Raw genomic sequence first — 14,001 nt, forward strand, 5'->3', positions numbered from 1 at the left:
TCGAATTGGTTATGTGGCTGCAGACTTGCGTGCGGGTTGTAGTAATGAGGACTGCTTGAGGTAATACGCAGATAATCAATGGAGTTTAGGAGCATAAGGTAATGGCAGCAGTCTGTTGAATATCGAATATAAACTGCTGTTGTTTGATAATGAGAAAGTTGGTCTGAAACAGCAGGTATGATGGCAACAGGATGTTTTCCCACAGCTTTGACAAGAGATTGATGGCAGAGAAACGATGACGAAGAGGGAACAACCCTAAAACTGTTTCTCAAAACCCTGTACCTGCAATCTGCAAAAGAAAGGAAAACCTAAAATAATATATGCATAAAACAAAAATCAAAGCCCTAGATCAGCATTTACAACTTTTGACTCTTAAACAGCAAGATTTATCCATAATCAGCAGTAATATGATCAAAATTCCATATTTACTGTAAAAGAAACTTCGGAAAATATCTCATGCAATTCAGGAAAATAAACTAAATGATTAACCCAGGATCAAAACTAGCTGGGCTCTGCAAGAAAATTCTTGCGGGAGTTGGCTGGTTCAGCCGTGAACTTCCCCAAACGCCCACTGGTCTTCTTCAATAAGGGTTTCCTGCACAGCTCATTTCAACCATCAATAAAGAGAGAAAAAACAATACTAGATCTCAACAGCAATGGAGATACCTGCCATTACTTCAGAAAACGTAATATCATTCAAACCCTAGCAAGTAAACAAGATACCTATGCTCAACAATACTTTACAATAAGCTATTACTAATGGCTGAAAATTAAAATATGCAGAAAATAAAATAGCTCACAACACTTCCAGAGAGTAACACCAGCAAGATTTCAACCCCAAAGTCTTTCTTTATTAGCACCAGAAAAGATTACAAGAGAGCTTCTTCAGCACAATACTCACAGATCCAATCATCTCAAATGATCCCTAGCACCCTATTTAAAGGAAAAATTTCCAACAGCTAGTTCGAGTGATCCACGTCAGAATGATCTCGATCGTCGATGAGGATCAAGAGATCTCTTGATTTCATCCATCGAATTTTTAATGTATTAAAAAATTAAAATTCTGCATTTATTTACTCAAAATATTATTATTTTATTACTTTTAGGTTTTTTACTTTATTTTATTATATATATATATATATATATATATATATTTTTAATTTTTTAATTTTTTAATTTTTTTAATTTTTAATTTATTTTTAAATGGATCCTCGAACTTAGCTTTTGGGAAAATCACCTAGGACCTAGGACTTGGGACTTATGAGGGGATTAAAACATTTCTTGACCCTCAAGGCACTTTACATCATGACTTTTACAACTTTACATCCCAAGGGGGGAAAACCCATTTGACATAGACCCTCATAAACCAGTGTGGAAAAAGTCGAAGTCGGGATTAATTCGGCAAGGGTCCAAAAGTTGAAAAACTCGGCAAAGTCGGGAGTTTTTCGAAAAAGTCGGCAAAAAGTCGGCAAAATTAAAAAACACAAAATTATTCATTTTTTTATTTTTTTTTAACATCTAGAGTATCCACAACATCAAATAAATGCATTTCCACATAAACATGTAAAGAAAGCTAATATATAATATGTATATGAAGTCTAGTGCTACATCACATATCAAAATAGTGAATCCACTCTTGAATTTTGAGTCTTGTCAGAGTCTCAACTCTCAAGAGTCAAAATATCAACAAAAAATATAATAAATGTACATCATGAGTCATCTAAAAGTCATCAAGTAATCACTAATCAGTCACTGAGATCCTCTTCCCCTTTTACGGGAATAGGGAATGGCTTTGCCTTTTCCTCTAGAGGAAGAAGACCCTGCCCCTGGGGATACAAAAGGAAATGGACTCAATCGTCCTCTAGAAGATGATGGAAGAGGTGGCCTCTGTGCTACGCTGCCACTGTTGCTACCCACCCTAGATGCTGTCACCTCCTCCTCAGCATCCTTATCCAGCTCTGCTATTGCCTCCTGACCCTGATGTTGCTCCGCCTCCTCCTCCTCTATCTCTGGCTCTCGCTCCTCTGCAACTCCTACATCCTCTAGATCCACACCTAACCAATCCGGGATCGTGTCCAAGATTGGCCTCTCAGTCTCGACTCTCCATGCAGTGGTGGTATCAATATTGTCCAATGAGATGGCTTCCACATCAGTAGGTTTCTGAAGCTGTCTCACCCACAATCAAAGATTGTAGTAGACGTATACCATGTCATTGAGGCGTCAGGATTCCAATCTGTATTAGGGTCATAGATTGTAAATTAGTACTTAGAAAATTTAAATATTAAAATTAATCAAACGAATTCAAAAAATTTAATTTGAAATCTTTTTAGTTTTTACCTGTTGCACTTTTTGGAGTGTATTTTGTCAAATACACTCCAGTTGCGCTCACACCCAGAGGAACTGCATGTTTGGCTAAGCACTCGAATGGAAAGCTTTTGGAGATGGGGTACTTTGGCACCATAGCTTGTCCACCAAGCATCTACAGGTTAAAAGAAAAATGATAAAGTTAGAAACATAAAAAAAAAACATTGAAATTCTAAACTTGAAAGTTTGAAACAAACTAAAGCTTACCTGGCATTTTGGTCATCCTATTCTTAATAGCCATGTTAAAACCAAATGTGCCACCTCCCATCCTATAGACCTCCATTTCTTTAGAAATCTCCTCACATTCTTGCTCAGATGACACCATCCTCTCGACACAAGTGAAGAATCCATCCATCACCTCGGCATCAAATCTGAAACCACAAGCATAAGAAAATGCAGGGTTGAGGTAGACACCTGCAGCATGAATGGGGCGATGGAGGGTATTGTTCCATCGCTGATCAATCACTCTCCATATGACCTGTTGTTTCTCTAACCCCTCGTCTCCCTTATCTTCATAATAAGCACAGATGGCTTCTTTGGTCCTATCCATTGCCTCATACAAGTAGCCCATTGCGGGCTTCTCTCCATCAACCAACCAAAGAACCTTTACCAAAGGTTCTGAAATGGCACACACCTCCTCTACTCCTGCCCAAAAGCTCTGATCATATGAAACTAGTTTGCATATGCCCTCTCCCTCTGGTTTGCGACTAATAGACAAAGAACGCCAATCCGCTGAGAGAAACATGCTCTTCACCTCCCACATAGAATTCAACAGAGACTGAAGAGATATGAAAGTAGTGGCAAATCGTGTAATGGCAGGCCGCACCAACTCTTTTTTGTTCGTGAATTTTCTCATCAAGCTAAGCACAGATGAATGATTATAAATAAATTTTGTTATGCTCTTGGCTGATTCAACAATATCCCTCACAGTAGGAATTTTACCTATATCCTCCAACCTCAAGTCAATGCAATGAGCAGCACAAGGTGTCCAAAACAAGTTAGGATACCTCTCCATAAGCATCTTGTCAGCGGCAACATAATTTGCAGCGTTGTCCGTTATGACTTGGACAACATTGCTTGGGCCTACTTCCTGAATGAAGAGGTCCAACAACTCACATAATAAACGTGCATCTTTAATGTGGTCAGATGCATCATCAGATTTCATAAACATTTTCCCCTTTGGACAACTAACCAAGAAGTTAAGAAGGGTCCTACCCTTCTAGTCAGTCCAACCATCTAACATGACTGTGCATCTAGTGTGCTCCCATGATGCCCTAAACTCTGCCAATCTAGCAGTGCACTCAGTCTTTTCATCTTGAAGAAGAGGCCCTCTCAATTCTGCAAAGGTGGGGGCTTTGTACCCCGGGCCAACGACAGCAACAACATCAAACATAGGCTGGTAGAATGGGTTTGTCTTGGCAATGTTGAAAGGAACATCACTCCATAGAAGACACCTACTGACCAACTTGTCAGCTTCTGCCTTTTCCTTTTTTTTCATTGATGATCTGATCCCAGGTTGTGAACCAGTTGTTGTTCTAGGAACAAAAAAAGATGAGATAGAAGGATGAGTACCCATGGGTGAGGAAGGTGATGCTGCTGTAGAAGCACTGCCACTCTCAATTCCCCCCACTCTTGAGCCCCCTACAAGTTGTTTTGTTATTTCTGCCCTGGTCTCTTTTCCCTCCTCTTTATCCATCAATGATTGAATGGCCCGTCAGATGATTTCTGGAGTTGTGTTTTTGCAAAGTTCAACATTTTGCCCCAGAATTTGCCCCAAATGTAATTTTAATCTGTTGATGCCTCCTGACATATGCTTGCCACACAACTTGCAAGTCAAATACATTCTATTGACCCCCCCAGTTTCGGGTGTAGCATCAGGCTCACCAAACTCCCACATAGAATCCAAAATCCTCGGCATTTTGTTTTAAACTTTGAGCTGGAATTTAAAGTTTAAACCTGGGCACAATAAAAATTGAAACAAATTCAAATCAGCAAAATATAATTAGTAATTTCAATTTGTATTGCACTCAGAATTTTCAATTTAGAAACAAATTAATAAATTTAAAATTTAAATTACAAATTTACAGTGATTTTAAATTTTAATTTTTTTTTTTTTTTAATTTTAATGTTAACACTGGCTGAATGACCTTAAGTGATAACAGGACTCCTAAATATTAGTACCTTGATATGGTAAGTGACGTTGTTTGACATGGCAATAACCTTGACCTTGTTTGATTTGGCAATAATTTTGTTCTGTTACCTGTATGGCAATGATATATAATATATATATTATAAACTATTAAATAGTGACATAAGACAGAAATTCCTATGCTCATGTGAACGATATGTAATGACAAAATGCTCTCACGAGTTACGAGTCGCAACTGTGGTATATATCAGTGAAACTTAAGTTACTTAACAGTGAATTTTGAACACTGGTGACTGAACAGTTATATAATATACACTGTACAGTGTACACATTGCACGCAGCACAATACAATTACATATACGCTGTTAATGGGCCATGGCTTTCCGCTTCCCGCAGGGCCGCAATGCTCATTGCGCATAGCCATATATATTATATGTAATAACTTAATAAATATGAAATATATATTATATATTAATCATAATATACATCAATTTTAAGTTTTAAGTTTTAACATATAACAGCGTATGTTGAATGGTCTACCGTCTGAGGCTCTGAGCAGTGAACGCTGCATACCTTAACCTTGAGGGCCGAGGCTTGCGGGCTCCTGTTGGCAACGTTGCAACTGGAAAATGCACACCGAAAACCTATAGGTTGAAACCCTCGGGCCTCGATTCTCCACAGCGCGGATCCGGAACAAGCAAAAAGACAGTGAAAAATTAAATGAATGATTTCCGGCTTTTTATGCCCGTGGCGAAATTTTTTATAACGCAGACGATTTTTTCAATCGACTCCCGAAAAAATTGGGATTAATTCGATTTTATCGCGATTTTTTTGTTTTTCAAAAAATCGTCAAAAAGTCGGCCGATATAATCGTTTCGGCCAAAAAATCGCATTTTTAGGAATTAATCCCGATTTTTTCGGGACTTTTTCCACACTATCATAAACCACCCAGTTCTGCAACACAACTATAATCTAGCAGATTAACACACTAGGATTCTCCTAAGATTCTAATGACAAAATCCATTCCGGCTTTGGGGTTAGGCTGAAGGAAAACTCTGCCGATCATGGATCGGTGAGACGAAAAACCTTCTGGAACGTAGATTATCACTTAGAAAATTAGGTCCACCTAGGCAATTTACATACACGACTCATATCTGCTAAGATTATTTACAATTTATACATGCAGACTGGGTTTACAACATAAATTGATCAAGATGTCAAATGGCACGAACATGTCGATCAAGTGCTATCCCTTCTGCGAAAAGGGGGGCGTACTGCTATGGGTAGTTGACCCGTAGTGGTCAACATCTGGCTCTACTTGGGGACACGTTGCTGCACTGTAGGAATGTGAGAATCCAGAATCTGCATCCACGCAACACACAACAGAAATAAGTAGCGTCCATTCAAATAGCCTCATATAACATCTAAGCACATAAAAGATAGAAGCTCTTCATTTATTAACAAGGAAAGTAAATCTAATCCTAAATCAGAAATAAAATGCTGAAACAAGGAGTAGGGAAAGAAATACAATACAAAGGATGCCCTATGGCATCATATATCATCTTTGAAGAACAACTTTAGCATTTGGCCCTTTGCAGGTAGATCAAGTGGCGCGCCATCCAATCTACTCAAATGGAATGAGTTTGGTCCAGCTATGTCTCGAATGATGTACGGTCCCAGCCACAAACTGTCGAACTTCTTATGTTTTCCTGGTTTTTCATTCTTGCGGTCCCAAAGTAGTACCATATCTCCCACCTACAAAGATCTAGATCGAGAGAATTTATCAAAGCTTTTCTTAATGTTAGATTGATTTTTACATATAGCATCAAAAGTTGTCCTACGAGCTTCATCTAACTCCACAATCTGATCTATTCTATTATGAACAACATCTTTATTAGTAGAAAATTTTTGGAGGAGCTGATAAGCTGGCAATTTGAGGTGCACAAGTAAAGTTACATCCAAGCCATAAACTAATTCAAAGGGAGATTTACCAGTAGCTTTCTTCTTAGTGATTCTATCTGCCCATAAAGCATACTTGATTTTGCTGTCCCATGATCTCTTATTATCTCCTACTATCTTCTTGATAATGGTTATGAGATTCTTGTTACTTGATTCAGCCAGACCATTACCCTGAGGATAGTAATTTGACGAATGAGATAAGACAATGCCATACTTGAAACAAAAAGATGAAAACTCTAAGGAACTAAAAGCTTTGGCATTGTCAGTAGTGATCTTAGCGGGGACACCAAATCAAGTAATGATGTTATTTTCAATGAAATCCATAATAACCTTTTCAGTGGCATTCTTAGCAGGAATGGCTTCAACCCATTTAGTGAAATAATCCGTAGCAGTCAAAATCCATGAGTAGCCATTGCTAGAATTTTCATGGAACTTCCCTATGAAGTCCAGACCCCAATGCTGAAAAGGTGCCTCTACAATGACAGGTTGTAGGGGCAAGGCAGCAAGCTTTTGTTTCCCAGTGAATAATTGACAAGCTTGATAAGCTCTAACAAACTTGTGCACATCAGAAAATATTGAAGGCCAATAATAGCTAGCTCTCAGGATTTTGTGGGCGGTAGTTCTAGCAGCATAATGACCACCACAAAATCCTGAATGAAACTCAGAGATTAATTTCTTGGACTCAACATCATCAACACACCTAAGCACTATGCCCTCAGGATTTCTCCACCCAAGGCCATCCTTCATAAGGCAATACTTAGTGGCTTTTAGTCTAAGAGCCCTTCTCTTATGAGCAACTAAATGGTTAGGACATGCAAGATTCATCAAGTAATAAACTATGTCCTTGTACCACTCATGCTCTCCTAATCTTTGCAAATCTGGCAAAGATAGATCGCTAAGACAAAACAAACCAAGAGTCTTTTTGTTACCTTCAGTCAACATCTGAGCTAAACCTTGGCCTTTGACCAGCTTAGTGGGTCTGATCTCTAAATCATATTCCTGTATTTTAGTAACCCACCTAGCACGAGTCCCTAAGCAATTAGTTTGAGTTAATATATCCTTAACAACAGAATGTGGGACGAAAGCAACGATTTTAGAATAGCCCACATAAGTTTTAAAGTGCTTAAGAGACTTGACCAGGGCATAAGCCTGCTTTTCCATGGTATTGTACTTCAGTTCAGAATTTTGAAGTGCTCTACTCATGAAAGCAATAGGCTGCTCGTGACCATCTTTATTCTTTTGAAGCAGGACACCAGCAATGGTATCTTCGGAAGCGAAAGAAAAAATCATGAAATCCTTGGAATAATCGGGACTAACTAAGACAGGAGCTCTTGCGATAGCACATTTGATTTCTTGGAAAGCCTTTTTGCTGTCTTCTTGCCAAACAAATTTTGCATCTTTCTTTAGAAGAATTTGAATAGGCTTTGCTATTTCTGCATAATTTGGAATAAATCTTCTAATAAAGTTTATCTTTCCAAGGAAAGATTGAAGGGATTTAAGATTATGAGGGAGAGGAATCTTTTGGATTGCTTCAATTCTCTCAGGGTCAATCTTGATTCCTTCCTTAGAAATGATATGGCCAAGTAATTTCCCTTCCGTTACTCCAAAAATAGGCTTAGCTGGATTCAAAGAAATCCCGTATTCCCTACATCTATTGAAAACCTACCTAAGATGATTTACATGACTGATACCATCTTTAGAAAAAATAGTAAGATCATCTTGGTAAATTTCAATAAATTTCCCGATTAACCCCTTGAAGGCATAATCCATAGCCCTTTGGAATGTAGCCCCAATGCTTGTTAATCCAAACGGCATTCTGATGTATTCAAAGGTACCCCATGGTGTGGTGAATGTGATTTTATGACGATCTTCCTTCTTAACCCATACCTGATTGTACCCAGAAAAACCATCTAGCAACGAAATCATTCCAGAGCCGGTTACTCTTTGCAACAAAGTTTCCATGTTTGGCAAAGGGTAATTATCTTTTTTTCATGCTAGATTAAGGTTTCGAAAATCGACACACAGCCTTATCGTACCATTCTTTTTCCTAACAATCACCAGATTCGAACACCATGTCAAATGCCTTGTTTGGGCGATAATCCCTGCTGCAAGTATTTTCGCAAGTTCTTTCTGAACCAAGGGGGCTAATTTAGGATTAATTTGCCTAAGTTTCTAACGAAAGGGTTTAGCTTTTTCATCTTTTAAGGGGATAGTATGTTCCATGACATCTTCCCTATAGCCCTTTAATTCATCATAAGAAAAAGCTAAAACATCTCGATACTCACGAAGTAAATCAGTTAACCTTTTTCTTTCTTCCACACTAGTACCTCTACCAATTTTAATGATCTTTGGGTTTTCAGAAGTACCAATGTTTATCTCGAGATATTCGCCTAGGTCCATCTTATTTTCTTCTCTCAGCTTCGTGGCATCATGCCGATCAAAATGTTTCTCTAAGGTAACCACATTCCTAGGAGTAGGATTTATGATATGCTCATGATTTAAAGATCCGTCCTCCTCAAAAACTATCCGGAAATCCTCAAACTCATCCAAACTATTAAGAAAACGAATGACTTGCTTTTCATCATTGAAGACCTGCCAATGCTCTGAGTTATCTAGAATAGATGGTTTGAATATTACTTCCATTTTGATCTTATCTTTAATTAGCTCATCAAATAACTGGAAAGTAGTAGCATCTATGGCAAGTTCATCTGCCAAACTATTTTTCTCTCTTGGAATTGCTTCGAGGTCAAGGGCATCAAAATTCTCCATAGTATCCCACACAACATTTCGATAATTTCTTAACCTTTGATTTCTGCATGTGAATTTATTTTTAAGCTGCATGATAACTAAATCAGAATCCCCCTTAATGCTAAGCAATTTAACCTTCAAAGACTTGGCCAACTTAAGCCCCAACAATATAGCCTCATATTCAGCGACATTGTTGGTTGCTTCAAATTCTAATCGATAGGAAAACTCGAAAATGTGACCAAGGGGAGATTTAAGCACTACTCCAACACCTTTACCATGCCTAGACGATGCACCATCGAAGTACATATACCAAACTTTACCCTTGAGATCCCTAAGCTTATCATCGGGAGGAATTATAAAATTAGACATGATGGCATAGTTCCCAATGTCAGATTGCTCTTTGATTATTTCGTTGTGAGGTCTCTTAGGATCTTCAACATGAAATTTCCTTTCGGGCTCTCTATTTAGTCTTACGAAACCATCACCCCTAGGAGAAGGTGTTGTGGGGAAAAATGCCTATGCAGGACGATCCTATCCACCTAAGGTGTGACAGTGCCTTAGCAACAAACAGAGACAGCTATTCTAGTATTCTTCCTTTATGAATTAAGAATGAAGAGAGATAGATGGACTAACCGGTGTCTTCCGTTTGTCCCTCGATCCGGTTCCTCTCCTCTTTGGAAGTTCCCAGCTACTTGTCTTCTTGCTCGCCCAGCTTCAAGAGGTTTCTGCAAGATCACAAGAAGAGAACACTACACAAAGACATAGATTCATATTCATAACTAGTTCAGGATTAGAAATAAACTAAATACACTAATGCAATCATACATCAAAGACACATCAGCATATAGGAGAAACCAAGATAGCTTTATTGATGAATAACAAGGTTCAGGAAGAGATACAACCCATAGGGCTCCAATCCAGCATCTCCTTCCCAGCAAATGAAATTCCTATCTTCACCTTCCCTCAAAGCATTAAGCACCCAATGATTCCAATCTCAAACCAACAGCAATTCTTTGCAATAACAAAATTCCAGCCCCTAGATCTCATGGAGGAGAGATCCATATATAGATGTTTGGAGAGAGGATGAGTCAGCTTGAGATCTGACTAGTGTCCTCTCCCTCTGTCAGTTCTTGATTCCACTTGGAGGTTCTTGCTTCCACTTGGAGATTGGGAACCTCTTACTCATCACTAGTCGAATTCACTGAGGCAAGTGTCATTTGAGGAAGATTCTGGAAGCTTCCTGGGTCTCGACACCTTGCTGAATGAACTTGCCATTTGTCAACTCTCGCTCAGTGCACCCTGGTAGTGCTTCTACCTGCATTGCAGTGCAGGTAGCCAGTGTTGACTTTGCATTTCAGCGTAGACAGCTACTGGAGCCACTGAATTGATCCTGAATTGACTTGTTTTTGAGCAGTTTTTGGTGGAGAACTTCTGTGAATTGCTGTGGTTTGTTAGCCTTGTTCCTCTAGGGGTAGGAACAACATGTTTAGGGACCTTGGATCCCTTAGATTATGGACATTTCATGCTTATAGCTGTAAGGCACAAAAATGTCTATAACAGTTGCCCCCTAAAGTATGAGGCCGTTTATCGGGTGAAATGCTTTATCAGGAGGATCCGAAGTTCATTCATTGCTGGGAGGAGACCTGTAATAAGATACAATGCAATACATTATTTTTCATACTGCTTTCATGATCTAGCTGAGGCGGGCATTCCCATGCTCAGCTTTATAAATTCATTTTTCTGTACATAGAACAGACAATCGTCTGATGGTAGACTGATAATTTTGATGAAATTATCATCCTTTGGGGTAGGATGATTATCTGCTGCAATGATGTACATGTCAATGTCTTTATCTTTCCTGAATATATATCGCAACCCGGATGGATGAAACTAGATCCGGGGTCTTCAATCTCGTCCGATCTTCACTCTAAGTACAAGTCGATCCATGTGAGAATTGTTCTGAAGTCGAACATGGAAAGACATCGCTTGATTACCAGTCAATGAGGTAAACCGTTAACGAGCGCGAGAGGAATCACCAATAATGACAATTACCCTCAAGGTACTGCAGTACAATTCACGTGGTGTGAATAAAGGACTTGGCGTCAAACACCACGCAAAATCTTTTGGTCGAAGGTCATTGATGTATACCTGTCGCTGGAAGTGAGAAACTTGCCATTGAGGCATGCAAGCTTCAAAGTACTGGAGGGGTTGTTCCTAGATCAACTTCTTGGATAATGAGCTGATGTCGAAAAGAAGCGATCCGTCAAAGGAGGGCCTTAATGAATCCCACATCAATGACACGGAACAGAGCTAATGATTTTGATGGAGGTGAAAACGATCTGATGACATATGATTCAGGGTGGCGGTCATGAAAGGATGAAGGATAATGTACGGCAGTGGATGGGACACGGTTGACTTTTCTGAACGACTTCTCTTGAACATATGGCGACACTGATGCGATGGATCGGTAGAATTACCCCAAATATGGATGGTATGGCAAGACCATGGTGATGTGACCGGTGAATGAAACAACCCAACCCGATTGTGGTACGAAGGAAAAGTGTCATGTTCAAGAGCGACTTGCTACCATCAAAGTTTTCTTGAGTTTCTCCCAATTTTTCCCCAGTCATTGCTGACCAGTACCTCTTTATTGTTGTCAAGCTTGAGGAGGATAACATATGCTTGTTCTATAACTTTCCCTTCGGGCAAGCCCATCGCTATGTTTTAACGAGCCTAGCGATAGTGAAACTCGTTCTCGTCTAAAGAAAGTTTGTCGCTATTTAATGATTTTAACGACTCTAATGACAAAGATAACTCGGTCCTTTTCTTTTTTAGAGAGTCTGAAAAGGTACATAAAGTTAACTCCAAAAGTCCTTTTTCGTCATCTAATCCCTTAAGTCCAAAAAAATATAAAACAATACAGAATGGATGAGTCTTCGATAGTTTTAATGAGCCGAACAAAACAAGCGCTCGATCTTTTTGTGCAATAATCCCTCAGGTCCAAAAAGATTAAAATCTAGAGGAGGGATAGCTCTTCCAGTCGCTTTAACGAGCTGGAAGGGCAAAACTCGGCAATCTTTTCATATTTTATGAGTCAGATGAAAAGAGCTTAAAGAAGACTCGTCTTTTGAGGAACGAGTGATAAAATGGGTTAGTAGCTGATTCCAGTTACGGCTTGGAATTTTCCAATCACGGCAGTGTCACAAGGATGGCTAAGTGAAATCACTCTTCGCAGCTGTTCCTCAAAATGGGTAAACAATCAAATGGAGGTGAATGATCGGCCAATGGAAAAGTGGAGGCGACGGTGCAAACACGACCAAGGCTTTAATGGCTGATGATATTACATTCACTGTGGTTATTTACCGGGTAGTTCATTTTTTAACGAGCTTAAACGCGGATTGAAACACTTGCTCGATTTTATGTTTATTTTTTAACGAGCATGAACTATACGATAAAATTGCTCGGATCTTGCGTTTATTTTTTAACGAGCATGAACTGTGTGCTAAAACTGCTCGATTACCCAGTCATATGATAAGAATGTCTCATGTAAAACGGCAACATTTAGATTTTGCCCCACATCCTTTCTTTATGCAAGTTCGGAAACAACTAATCCTACGATTTTAAAGGGTTAGACCTACAGGTTTAAAGGGAGGACCTAAAAATTTAAAATATAAATAGTCGTCCCTTGCTTGCACTCCAAAAGGTTTGCATGCCCCCAGGTATAAAATATGATTTCAAGGTTACCCCTCAATTTGCAGACAAAACATTCGTTCTATCGGGAGAGGCCTACCTCTTTCAGGTTACCCAAAGATTGTCTCGTTAATCTTTCAAACAAAACACTTCTTCGGCGATATCTACCGAGATAGACAAAGGTGAATGACCTTAGTGCCAAACACATAACTTTGACAAAAGAATCTTATTCTAGAATAACCCCTCTCCAGCAAGGGCGGGGTACAGACTAGTCATATTCTCCCGCGGAAACCTACTCTATACCCAAAGTTTTCCTGCCGAAGCAGACCAGGACGCATGCCCCCTAGGTTCCAGTCATATCCTCTTGGATTACTCGCGCTCATCAGGAGGACAGACCGTGGGTTGAGACATTTCTTGCGTGAAGAGACCATTTAGGGATGGTGTACGACTATTTGCGATGCGTGATCCGGGAAATGAAAGCTGGTCCACGAGCTTGACCACTCTTCCTTCGTGCAGAAAACACATTACTCTAAAGAGTGAGGAGACGATGGCTCCCATGCAATATATATAGTCTCGTCCAAGGAGTAGGTTATAATCCAAGGGTCCTTGAACAACCATCACGTTCATTTGAATGGTCTTCCCTTTCAATGCGATAGGCACATTGGGGAGGATCCCTAAAGGTCGACTGGTTCCTTTATCAAAGCCTGTCAGATTTCTCATTTTAGGCAAAAGCATTGGCGAACCAAGCGCTTTCCAAGAAATAGAGGAAAGGATACTCACAGATGCCCCTTCATCAATTATGGTGCCAGCCATTACCATTCTGTATATTTGAACGATAATTTTGAATGGTATGCTTGCTGGCAAACGGGGTCTGCCTAGTTGGTTCCAGTCGAACGAGACAACTAGGTTGCTTGGTGGTGGGACCGAATAGACGACCAGATATGAATCTGATGAAGTTCCTTCCTGCGATAAAGGAATGGGCAAATTTCCCCCTTGTTCATCGGAGTCTATGTTGATGAAGAGAATTTGGACGGTGTCGTCTTTATTCTCCTCTGTGATGGTATCATTTGAAGATAGAGCCTCTGAAGGCA

Source organism: Pinus tabuliformis, chromosome X (genome assembly GCF_031772625.1).
Source record: "Pinus tabuliformis cultivar Carrire ecotype Pingquan chromosome X, CPIR1, whole genome shotgun sequence".
Taxonomy (NCBI): domain Eukaryota; kingdom Viridiplantae; phylum Streptophyta; class Pinopsida; order Pinales; family Pinaceae; genus Pinus; species Pinus tabuliformis.